This window comes from Gossypium hirsutum, chromosome A01 (assembly GCF_007990345.1).
Source record: "Gossypium hirsutum isolate 1008001.06 chromosome A01, Gossypium_hirsutum_v2.1, whole genome shotgun sequence".
Lineage (NCBI taxonomy): Eukaryota > Viridiplantae > Streptophyta > Magnoliopsida > Malvales > Malvaceae > Gossypium > Gossypium hirsutum.
Window position 1 is genome coordinate 13,910,224 of NC_053424.1, and position 13,182 is coordinate 13,923,405.

The window sequence follows — 13,182 nt, forward strand, 5'->3', positions numbered from 1 at the left end:
TAGAGGCGGGAAGGTAATGCAATTCATTCACATTGCCTCAACCCCCCCCCCAAAAAAAACAAAAAAAACACCCACACACACACGACTGAAAGAAAAAATAAAGAGAGGAAGTTGATAGCCGTTTACATTCGGCTTATGGGAGAAGACAAGAGAAAAGATTCTCAATCCTTCATTCCTTACACCAACCTAGTGACTTTTCATGTACCTTAGTAAAATTTCACCATCTACAAGTGACCATTCCTAGGTTTAATTTAAAGCAAATGGTGAAAAGAAGTTAAGCTACTCAATGTGGAAAAGTTGAGAGAGAAAGATGAGAAAGCTAAAGATTATGTTTGCCTATACATTTTATGTTTGGTAGGAGTATTATATTTTAGTATATTTTAATTTATGATTAAGTAATAAATTAATTTAATTAGTAATATTTAATTATTTTTTGACATATTTTTAGTAAAGAGAAAATTTTCGCTTATTTTAAAGAGTTCTTATTTTTTTACAAGAGTTTTTTTCATCTTTTTAATTACAAGTTTAAAATTATACTAATCATTCTTTATTTTATGTCTAACTATTAATACATATATAATAAAAAAAATATTTCTCTTAATATTATATTAGTAACCAAATAATACATTCGTGTTGTAATTCAATTTATCTATTTTGTTACGTGTGTTTATATGAGGAGAAAAATCAAGTGTATATATTTTTGGTATAAATCACATGTTATCTTTATTCATTTTATTCTTTTTACGGTTTAAATATATTTATGTTCAAGTTAGAGTGGTATACAAGTATAGTTCTCTCAACAAATATCAACTCTAGGATTTGAATTTTGTTTAAATGCTTGAAGAAGAAGTCCACCTTTACTACTTAAATATATAACTTCATAGGTTGTGCATGAGATTTTTTTTTATTTGATTTTCATTTTTCAACTATAAGTGCTAAAAACAATATATTTTAACTTCATTTCCGTCAACATTGAAGATTCCCAATTGATTTTTTAGAAAGTTATCATGAGTTTTCTTTCTTTCTTTCGGTTATACTGTATATTGGATGTTTCTATTTTCAAGCGTGAACTAATTTTATAAATACCTAGGGAGATGAACCCTACTATTGTTTGATTTTTATTTTACATAATAAAAACTTAGTTTCTTGTTCTCAATTATGTATGCTTAATTCTTAGTTTAATATTTCTAGATTATTGATCCATGTTCGATGTGCTTAAATCTGTGGTTGAATAGACTCTATTTAAGATTAGATCTTGCGTAACTGAGTGGAGTTGCATGCATACAATCTTAAAAATAGGACGACATAAATCTATCGGATTAGAGTCAAATCTAATAGGGGAATCCATAGAACGAGTTAATGCAATAATATGAGTTTTAATTAGAAAGAAATTTTAATTAATCAACCTAAAGTCAGTTGCTCTTATAATCGAAAGAGATATTAGCATAATTTAGGGATTTCTATGGATCAAGGTGTTAAGTAAAGAAATTGCGTAATTTAGATTGATAGTGACATATGAAGTTTTGGCGAATTCTTTGTTAAGTATTGTTTAGCTTCTTGGTTGTTACTCGATCATTTTCCAGTTTTGTTCTTTGTCGTGTTCGTTAATTAATTAAATTAGTTAATTTTAGTTTTAATCAATCACTTGGATTATTCGGTTAAATAATAGAAAGATGGTAATTACTAATATTTGTAGTCCTCGTGGGAACAATATCTTTGTTTATCGTAACTATACTATTAATTGATAGGTGCACTTGCTTTAGTCAAAATTTTATCTAGTTTAGTGACACAATAAGTTTTTGGCGTCGTTGCCGAGGATTAGAATATTAGGAAAACTTTATTTCTATTAATTTAGCCATTTTTATTTTATTTTTAATACTTTTGTTTTTCATTTTATTTTTAAATTCAGATTTTTCTTTTGTTTGATTCTTACAAGTTCCATTGGTTTATGTTTAGAGGCAATCCGTTAGAACCATTAATTTTTTACAGTGAGATCAAAAAAACTGCTCACAGTAATCAAAGAGAAGTTAGAGAAGCAAGGCATGGTCAACAACAGGTTTTCATACATGATCAAGAAAAATGACATTATTATGGAGATAGATAATAATCCTGGTAATCAGCAACTTCCTGTACATCTTGCTCCTCAAACTATGTATGATATGCTAAGCCAACTTTGATTGAGTTTATATCGAGTATTGTTAGATTGACTATTGTTGTAAATAATTTTGAGATTAAACCGAACACAGTTCAAATGGTGCAGTAGCATGTTCAGTTTGATGGATTGCAAGATGAGGATCCGAATGCTCATTTAGCTAACTTTTTGGAGATCTACGACAAATTTAAGATCAATGACGTTACTAATGATGTCATACACTTACAGTTGTTCCCATTCTCTTTGAGGAACTAGGTGAAACAATGATTGAATTCACTTTCACAAGGTTCCATCAATACTTGGGCTCAAATGACTGAAAAATTTCTGTTGAAGTATTTTCCACCAACCAAAACAACCAAGTTAAGGAATGATATCTCTTCTTCTGCTCAATTTGAGCTTGAGACATTATATGATGCATGAGAGATATTTAAGGATCTTCTAAGAAGGTGTCATCATCATCTTCTAGTTCAAACATTTTACAATGGTTTGAATCCCTCAACTAGGTAGATAATTGATGCAACAACTGGAGGAACACTGAATAATAAAACACCTAAGGCAGCCCAAGAATTTATTGAGGAGATGACATTGAATAACTATCAGTGGCAAGTTATGAGAACAAAGCCTACCAAGGCGATCAATGTTTTTAATATAGATGCAGTCGCTATGTTGGTGAGTCAACTGGAAGCTGTTATTAAAAAAATTGATTGTTTAAGTTATAGTAAACAGATGAATCCGGTAATGCAATGTGGTGCAACTGGAGCAGGGATGATTAATCCAGAATTTTTGCCTTTCAAGTCTAACATGGATCATGAGCAAGTCGACTTTATGGGTAATAATTTTATACCTCAGCATAACCCCTATAGCAACAATTATAACCCAAGATGGAGGAATCATCCAAATTTTTCTTGGGGTGGTTAAGGAAATCAAAGGTCACAAACCCCTCCGAGTTTTCAACAACCTTATCAATAAGAAAAGAAATAGAATCTAAAAGAGATGCTGACTAAATTCATTTCAGTGTCAAAAGTTAGATTTTAAAACATTGAAACAACTTTGAGGAATCAGTAGGCATTTATTTAGGGTCTCGAGAATCAGATTAGCCGGCTTGCTAAATTGGTTTAGGAGAGACAACAAGGCAGTTTACCTAGTAACACTGAAACCAACCCAAAAGAGTAAGTTCACGCAATCACTGGACGAAGTGGAAAGGTGTTGGCCGAGCCTGAAAAGAAGCTGAATTTAGAAGCTGTTGAGAAAAATGATGGGGTTGAAGAAAGCAAGAAAGAGCATAAGTTTGTGGTCAAAGAATACCAACCACCAATTACACATCCTACAAAGTTGAAGAAAGATCGTATGAATTAACAATATGGTAAATTTCTTAAACTTTTGAAAAGATTGCATATTAACTTACCTTTTGTTGAAACCCCTTCACAGATGCCTAAATATGCAAAATTTTTAAAGGAGTTGTTAACAAATAAAACGAAGTTGGACGAACCACTGATTATAGAGCTTAATGAAGAGTGCTCGACCATTTTCCAAAACAAACTACCCACTAAGCTTAAAGATCTTAGGAGTTTTATTATTCCTTATTTTATTGCTAGCTTCAATATAGAAAAAACTTTGCCTAATTTGGGTGCTATTATAAATCTAATGCCTTATAAAATGTTTAAACAACTTGGTCTCGGGGAACCAAAACCTACTAGGATGAATATTCAATTACCCGACATAACAATTAAGTAACCTAGGGATATTATTGAGGATGTGCTTCTTAAAATAGATAAATTCATATTCCGTGTTGATTTTGTTATATTCGACATGGATGATGATACTGAGGTACCAATGATCTTAAGTAGACCTTTTTTAGCAACTGCTAGAACTATCGTTGATGTGGGTAACAGTGAACTTGTGCTGAGGGTAGGTGATGAGGAGGTTACTCTTCAATCACGTGATATTGTGAGAGTTTCTAGTGAGCGAGATGATACTCGTTATTCTGTTGATGTTAGTAATCATGCGGCTCAACATTCTTTGTAGGAAATCACTCATGAAAATGTGTTAGTACCGTATCCTCTTCAAGGTGATAAAAAATCAAGGGACAAGAGAAGAAATAATAGTGCTGCTCGATGAATTAGATAAATGGCAAACAAAGAAGTAACAAAGCAACACTATGATGTGCATTTAATGAGGACAAACCAAATCAAAGTTAGAGACAAAGTGTTGCTAGACAATTTAGATCCATGAATGTTCCCTAAAGAGATTAAGTCAAGATGGTCGAATCCATTTTTGGTATAGAACGTATTCCCATATGGAACCATTGAGGTAACACACCTTGATTACGACACATTTAAGGTAAACGACCATCAACTCAAACTTTATTTTGGTGGTGATACTGATAATCAGAGAGAGAAGCTTTGACTCAAATTCTAATTAACCGTGTGCATGAAAGGGAAAGTCGAGTTTAGACTCTAAATAGGCGCTTCTTGGGAAGCAAATCGAGTGTTTTTTTTAATTTAATTATGTTGCATGCTTAATCAATTTATTTTTATTACTTAAAAAATTATTAAAATTTAAAAATATAAAAAGTGGTCCACATAGTCTGAGATAGACCACGCGGCCTGGCAACATGGCCATGTGACTTACACTGCGCAAACATACGCCCATGTGCACATGGGGAACAGTTTAAATTATTCCACACCGTTTTAGTCACAACCCACACTCCTCAAAACACACCGTTTTATTGTTAATACAAACATATAAAACGCAACATTTTTAGTAACTAACATGAACATAACAAACATAACAGAAATTTTAAAGGTTTGCTCGGTGGTGATGAACAACATGCATCAACTCGAAACGAACTTTCGCTAAAGCCTAGTTGGTGCAACATTACTCAAATATCGTAGGCAACTCCTGGGAGAAACCGGAGGCTGGGAAACTTATTAAGTGTAACGTCGATGCAGCTTGTGCTGAAAGATAGAGGGAGACTTGTTTTGCTACGAGACGAGAATGGAAACTCCGTGTAGGGCTTTACTCGTCATTTTTCAACCTCAATGGAGGCACATATCGCAGAGTCTATAGCAATTAGTAGCTAAAGTCCTTGAGGGTGGATAACATAATTTTGGAGTTGGATTAAATTCACAGGTTTCTTTCTTTTATTGAGTTTGGATTAATTTTGCAAGACTGTTTGATGCTAAAACCACAGTTTCGGTATCTGTTATTTTGTTAGATTAAGACGAATCTCATCATTTGACGCGAGTAACCTTATCACATGTAAATGATAATTACGCATACAGTAAGCTTGTCTACTTGAATTTAAGCATGCCTTTTCTTCTTTTGTCTTTTCTTGTTTATTCTCAATTTTATCATTACATGGTTTTACTCTTAAAAATAATTAAGATTAAATTTTTAAAAAATTGACGTAACATTTTTACTGAGTGAAGTAAAAAAATTAATATTTTTTATTGGTTGGTTGAAGAGATGGAAGATTTGAAGTTGATCTGTCTCCACATGCATTTAAGTTCTATGAACCTGGTCGTTTAACCAATGGTATTGGTAGGTGTGGATGATCTGCAGCAACAGAGCAGTAATGGGACCATCTAATAAACATTTCTTCAGACTTTGGAATTGGTGGGGCTTGCAAAACCGCCAAATGGACTAACCTTTAACGCTCATTGCATCTTGTTGGATTTACGTTGGTGACAAAAGAAAATCAAACATTATTACTTATGATGCTTGATTTTTGGTTCCGTTTTGACTTTTTAACTTTTAAGCCCTCGTGTAATCAACATACCACTTACCACTTGCACTATACTTTGTCTTTGGGATATTTGATTTGTTCTCTTTTGCTTAAGAAAGAAATACAATAAATAATTATGTACTTTCGTTCTTTGTTTTTTTCTTATTCTTTTATAAGATATAAAAATATGTTGCATATTCATATTTTATCATCAATGAGTCTGATTACTCAATACTGCGATAGTATATCTCAGTATTTTGTTACTTATTTATGATAGGGTGAAAATTTTGGATTCCTACTGTTTAGTAATTTTGTCTTTATACTTATCAATAGGAGTATTTGGACATGTTATCATAGTTCATGATATCATCCTACTGTTTTGTTTTAACTCTGTTATTTTTAGCACTAATATTCCGTGTGGGCTTTAGACTTATTGGATACGTGTTTCACTCTAGGTTGTCTGTGGAGCACATGGTCCTTTCTGTTCTTAGTACTGACATTTCGTGTGGGTTTCGGGCCTGCAAGACATGTGTTTCCTTCTGGGTTGCCTGTGTAGCACGGTCCCCCTTCTGCGAGATCCTTGGACACACGCAAGCTAAGACCGCAACCTTCCTTTAGTTTGTGCGAGCTGGATCTGCGAGCCTATCATGCGAGCTGAATCCGCAAACACCTCTTGTTATCCTTTTGTGGTTTGCTTCTCACTCAATCATCTGATAGGACTTGTTTGAGTCACGGGTATATAACCTAGATTCTATCTAAGACTCGAGTTTGTGGTCCCTAACACCTACAAATGTTTGTAGGTCAACTAAGTTGAGTTGAATTAATTATTTAAGTCATAAACATTATGTTGCAGATGGGTTTGGCAATTGCTAACCTTGTTGAGTTAATGGTAAAAAAAAAACTAGAGATTTGCTCTCTTTTTTTTCAAAGATAAGAGCGAAGCTGTTTAGTGGAATACAAAAGGCTGAGCTGTTTCTTTTGATTTTTCAAGAAACGCTGGTATAAGAGAGAAATAAAGGCTTCTGATTTCAGAGTTTCAGTACAACCAATTTATCCTCATTTTTAGCCAACTCTTTCACGTTTTGCCAACTTAGATCTGGTAGAAAGCAACTTGGTTTTCTTTTGGTTCAAGTTAGTTCCTTTATAGTTTTATGAAAATAACAAGAACCCAAAGTCATAAAAGGAGGTTTACTGCTTTTGCTCTCTCATCTTCTCCTCCTTGTAGCATCTCTGGTTCTATTTTGCAATTCACTATACTTTGTTATCTTTTGAACATGGTAGAAACAGCAACTAAGAACCAAAGGTGTTCACCATTTGATCTCTTCAAACCCTATTTACTTTGTGTTTCGATCCTTGTTCCTTCACTTGTTCTAACTAGTTTCCTTGGTTTGGGGTTCTATGTTATCCTTTTCACTACAACAATCTTGATTATATCAACAAGTTTCCTCGTCAAATTCTCAAAGAAAAGTAATGGGGTTTTGGTAGAGAACCCATCTTCCACAAAGCTGCAAGTTGAAGCTGAAGTACTAACGCCATTACTGATGAACAAAACAGTTTCAGATGCATCCATAGAAGCTGATAATGGCATTGTGAATGAGTTCCAAGTTGATGACTCACTAGATTTAACATCAGAAAGGGAAAATGTTGAGATGAAGTGGATGATTTCAGGTAATGAGGAGCGAAATCGTGAAATCTCAGATGAATATTCAACCTCAGAAGAAGATGATGAAGAAGGTCTCATTGAAATAGCTATTCCAAGCAATGACCCCACTGGTTTGAATGAAGAACCAAAACCAAATCTGCAATCCAGTTTGCCAACTTTGTTGCCAGAACCTATGTTCCACCAGCAAGACCTTGTTGAGTTGTTGGAAGAAATAAATGAGGTAAATGAGGAAGAAAATCTAATTGAAATCGACATTTCAATGGGTTCTATCAAATTTCCAACTTTTGAAATTCAAGCTTAAGAGTTAAAATCACTATCTTCTAAACTTTGAGTTCAACTATTTGATGTTTTAGCTTAGGAATTAATATTATTTTTGGTTTATTTTGTTGTTTTTAAATAGCATGGACTTAATTCCTTACTTTTTGGCATATCTATGATGAAGTTTAATGCTTTATAGAGGATGTCTAATCTTTTTGACACACAATGTATAAAGGTATCAACATTTTGACTTTTATATCGCAAGGGAAATAATTGCCCTTTTCTCGTGGAAATGGATTTCTTTTTGGTATTCCTATTGATTATATCATTCTTTTTTGGTTTTACTAATATCAAATTTGGGTGCACGGTCATGAACAGTTGTTCTTGATCTCCTATGCAATAGCTTTACAATTGAGTTATCAATTATAATTATTACACTAAATTAACAAAATTTTAATATAAATATTATAATTATAATATTATATGAGAGATTCGCACTCCATTAATGAATAATAATATGATACCATTATTTTTATTTAAATAAAAATAAAAAATAATAGAAAATTTATAAATAAATACCAATAATTTTACTTAAATATAATTAAATAATAATTAATCTATCTACAATATATATGTATAAAAGCATGACCATTATTATTGTTGTTATTTGATGATAGTATATCATACTTATATTTTTATAGTGTATTAAATATTATTTTTACTAATATTTAAAAATAATTCACGTGTAAATGTAAATAGAAAATTTAAAATAGAGAAATATTATATACTTATTCTTTTATTAACATTACTTTCTAAATTTTTTGTTATATTTATCTATATTTTGAAATAAAATTAAAATTTTATATTAATTTAATATAATAAAATTTACTTTTAATAATATTTCTACAAAAATTATTAAATAATTAAATTTTATTACGTTCAAAATGTGGTTAAAAAATTATTTTGTATATAATTTTTATATTTTAAAAATAATATTATATATAGATATAAAGTAGCATTTTGTTAGTATTTGGTTAATTGACAAAGTACTTTTTTTTTCTACAAATAGTCTTTAAAAATTATGACATGTCTCTTTTGTTTTAAAATATTTATTTTTAATATTTTACTATACCTTTGTCAGCCCTTGACTCTATTTATGGAGTCTAAAAACTTCATTGGGAGTATATCAAATATTTTTCCTTTGAAAATTAATATTTAAACATTAAGAAATCATTGTTCTTTAAATAAAAAGACTGGTAAGCCTTTTCTCAAGGATGGAGTGATATTGAGTTGTTTAGTGTAAACTACATCATTAGTTACTAAATTATGTATATGTTTTCATTTTGGTCACTTAATTAAAAAAATTACAATTTGGTCATTGAATTATTCGAAAATTTTCATTTAAAAAAAAAGACTTTTTTAAGGTACGTTCTTCAACTCATCGATGGGTACTGATCCACCGTACCTTTCATCAAATCATCGCTAGAGGTGATCATGGGCGGGGTTGGGCCATAACAAAATTCCAGGCTCATTTGATCCAACCCGACCTAAAAAATGGGTCTAAAATTTTGCCCAAGTTTGATCCAAATAAAAATGCTAAAACCTGAGCTTGGCCCGCCCGTATTAAATTTTTTATATTATTTTTTATATAAAAATAATTTTAAAAATATAATCATCGAATACACTCAAAATATTAAAAAAAATATTTCCCAACAAATTGAAAAAAATTAAAAAAAGTTTTTATACTCAATAAACATTAAGACAAGGGCAACTTAACAAGCAAATGTGTCTAAAATAGTAGCAAAATTAACAATAAAACAAGAGTATACAATATCCGAACAATTACAACAAAACAATAGCAATATAATAGTGAAATGGTAGCAAAATAATGTTATTTTTTTGGCAAATTTGAGCAGGGCTAGGCCAAAAAAAGTTACTTGAGGCCTGGTCCGTTTTCTAAACAGGCATTATTTTTTTGTCCAAACTTATTTTTCAAATTTATATTTTTACTCAAATCATCTTATTTTTTGAACGGGTCTTCAAACTGGACTCATTATCAAGTCTAATTGTTTAAAAAAATATATCCTAATTACTTAGATAAAAAATTTTAAATAATTTAATGAAAGAATATAGAATAATTTAATGATTAAATTATAAATTTTTAATGAAGTGATGAAATGAAAACATATCTTAAATTCCTCCCAATCTAGCACGGCCATAACCCATAAGCCTCAAAATGTGGGCCCTCCTCAACCCTTGGATTTAAATAAACGAGAACCGTCCATTAATTTCCCTCTCCCATCCAACGTGGAACTTAACTAGATTTTAAATCTGGGTTTTCAATCAATTAAAAGTTTTTAGAACACTTTTTGAATGTTAATAAAGAACTGGTACATCACAGTAAGCATTCTTTTCTTTTTTCCGATTCTTCTGTTTATATTTGGTAATTGGCCTTCAATTTCTTTTTAGTTTTTGTTCGGAATTTTTGTTTATTTCAATGTTTTAAAACTGTAATTTGTTTGGTTTTTTAAGTGTGTTTTATTGAGATTTATTGGGATTAGTTTGGTTGCTGAAAAATGTGGTACATGAAGCGATTTTTCAATTGTTAAATTTAGGATATTTTGTTCTGCCTTCAAATTGAAATTTTCCTAATAATAGACTCTGGTTTTAGCTTTTGTTAAGCTGCGCTTTATTATTTCATATAGGTAGAGAAACAAAAAAAAAAAAAGAATTATGATATTGACAACCAAACAACTTTTGTTATTCAAGTTTGGGTTTATAATGATGCAATTCTTGCTTTTTACTTAAAAAAGTTTCTGTAAGTGCTTTACTTTTCTTATGTAGTATAAAGTGTTGATTGCTTGCGTTCTATTTTGATTTATCGTAGCTGATTTCAGTTGGATTTTGATTTTCTTGAGTTTATATTTTTCTTTCATGGAGAGTTACAACTGTTTGCTCATTGTATTTTATTTGAAGCTTAGGAGAATTTTATTGTGTGTAGAGAAATTTCTTTTGTTATGGGAAAAGATTGCGTTGGAAATTTTTATTGCAAATTAGTATGACCACAAAATTTGAAAATGTTAAATGAACCGTTTGTTTCCACATGTTTAAGCATTTGTTCAATGTAGGTGTTTTTGATGGGTGCATGGTGTGCTGAGTGTTACCATTGTTTACTTGGTTCTTTTGTCTTGAGTGCAGTTAACTCTTGTTTTATCATGTATTATAAATACTTTTATTTGGTTTTTGCAGCCTATTTGTTACTCAATCGTAAAACTTTGGAATTTAGGGAAAAGAAGTGGCTTTTCAAAGCTTTTAGTTTGAATTTGATTGTTTATGGGTGAAGAAAAAGCAAGCACTAAAGTCCCTAAGCCAGTGGCTAATGGGACTTCTCTGCCGGAGAAATCTGGTGTAGCTGTAGCCGAGAAAATAGAAGAAGAAAATAATGTGGTAAAAGAAATGAAAGAAGATAAGAAAGACAATGAAAATGTTGAGACAGAGAAGATGGATGAAGACCAAAAGGGTAAACAAGATAAGGAAAGCAAAGAAAAATTTGAAGAAGGAAAGGACTCAAAAACTGAAGCAATGGAAGAAGAATCGCATCCAAAAGTAAATGACAAGGAAGTAAAAAAGGAGGAAAACAAAGATGAGGTGGAGGAGAAAGTGGAAGAGTTAATAAAACTATTCTATTATTATTAACTAAAGAACTAAACTTAAATAGAGAAAAGATTCATAATCCTAATTGGGAAAATAGTTCTCTTATTCTAATAAACTACTAAAACATAAGGAAAAATAGTTCTCTTATTTCTAATAAACTACTAAAAGATAAAATAAAAATATTCCTAGAATATGAATAAAACTTATCTACTTAAATAAGATTTATCTACCTAAATAAATTTTAAATATATACATATTTCAGCACCCTCCCTCAAGTTGGTGCATATATATATCAAACATGCCCAACTTGCTTACAAGAAAATCAAAATTTGTCTTAGAAAGTCCGTTGGTGAGTATGTTAATAATCTGTTGTTTTGAAGGAACAAACGGCATGCACACTAGGCCTTCTTCAATCTTCTCCTTGATAAAGTGTCTATCAATCTCAACATGTTTAGTTCTATCATGTTGGACTGGGTTGTGAGCAATACTAATGGCAGCTTTGCTACTACAGTACTTCATTGGTGAAATTATTGGTTTCCTCAGCTCTTCCATAATTCTTTTTAACCACATCATTTCACAAATTCCTTGAGCTATTGATCTAAACTCAACCTCTGCACTACTTCTTGCTACAACACTTTGTTTTTTGCTTCGCCAAGTTACAAGGTTTCCCCAAACAAATGTAAAGTATCCTGATGTAGATCTTCTGTCTATTATTGAGCTTGCCTAATCTGCATCTGTATAAGATTCAATTCCTCTTTATTCGGATTTCTTGAAGAATAAGCCCTTTCCAGGTGAACTCTTCAAGTATCTTAGAATTTGAAACACTGCTTCTTCATATTCCTCCATTGGGGAGTGCAAAAATTGACTCACTAAGCTCAATGCAAAAGTTGTGTCTGGCCTTATATGTAATAAGTAAATTAACTTACCAACTAATCTTTTGTACTGCCCTTTATCAACTAATCAACCTTCTCTATTTCTGAATTTTACATTTGGATTAATTGGTGTGTTAGCTGGGCAACAACTACTCATCCCAGCCTCTTTTAAAAGATCAATCACATTTTTTTTCTAAGAGACCACAAGACCTTTCTTTGATCGAGACACTTCCATTCCAAGAAAGTATGTCAAAGGACCCAAGTCTTTGATCTCAAACTCTAATACTAGATACTCCTCGAGACGCCTTATTTCATCCACATCATCTCCTATAAGAATGATATCATCGACATAAACTATAATAACTACTATTCTACCTTTTTGTGAATGTCGATAGAACATAGTGTGATCAGCTTGCCCTTATAAGTAACCTTGTTTTTTAACAACTTGAGTGAACCGTTCAAACCAAGCTCAAGGAGGCTGCTTTAGGCTATACAAATATCTCTTGAGTTTACATACTCAGGTTCCAAATTTTTCTTCAAAACCTAGAGGAGGATCTATGTAAACTTTTTCTTCAAGTTTCCCATTTAGGAAAGCATTCTTCACATCTAGCTGCTGTAAAGACCAATCAAGATTAACAAAAATTAATAAAAGAACTCTTACGGAATTTAATTTGGCTACTGGAGCAAATGTTTCAGGATATTCTATCTCGTATGTTTGAGTGTACCCTTTAGCCACCAACCAGGCTTTATATCTATCTAAAGATCCATCTGCTTTGAATTTGGTTGTGAACACCCATTTACAGTCCACCGTTTTTTCCTTGCAGGTAATTCCACTGTTTCTAATATACCTGTTTTT

At 31.5% G+C, this 13,182-nt stretch overlaps 1 non-coding gene across 1 annotated transcript; it reads right to left on the reverse strand.

Annotated features, from left to right (window-relative positions):
• Positions 1–2,509: 2,509 nt before the first annotated feature.
• On the reverse strand, positions 2,510–2,616 carry LOC121206448 (small nucleolar RNA R71). The gene has a single exon (XR_005901493.1). It is a non-coding gene; the product is annotated as a small nucleolar RNA R71 (small nucleolar RNA).
• Between the last annotated feature and the right edge of the window lie 10,566 nt (positions 2,617–13,182).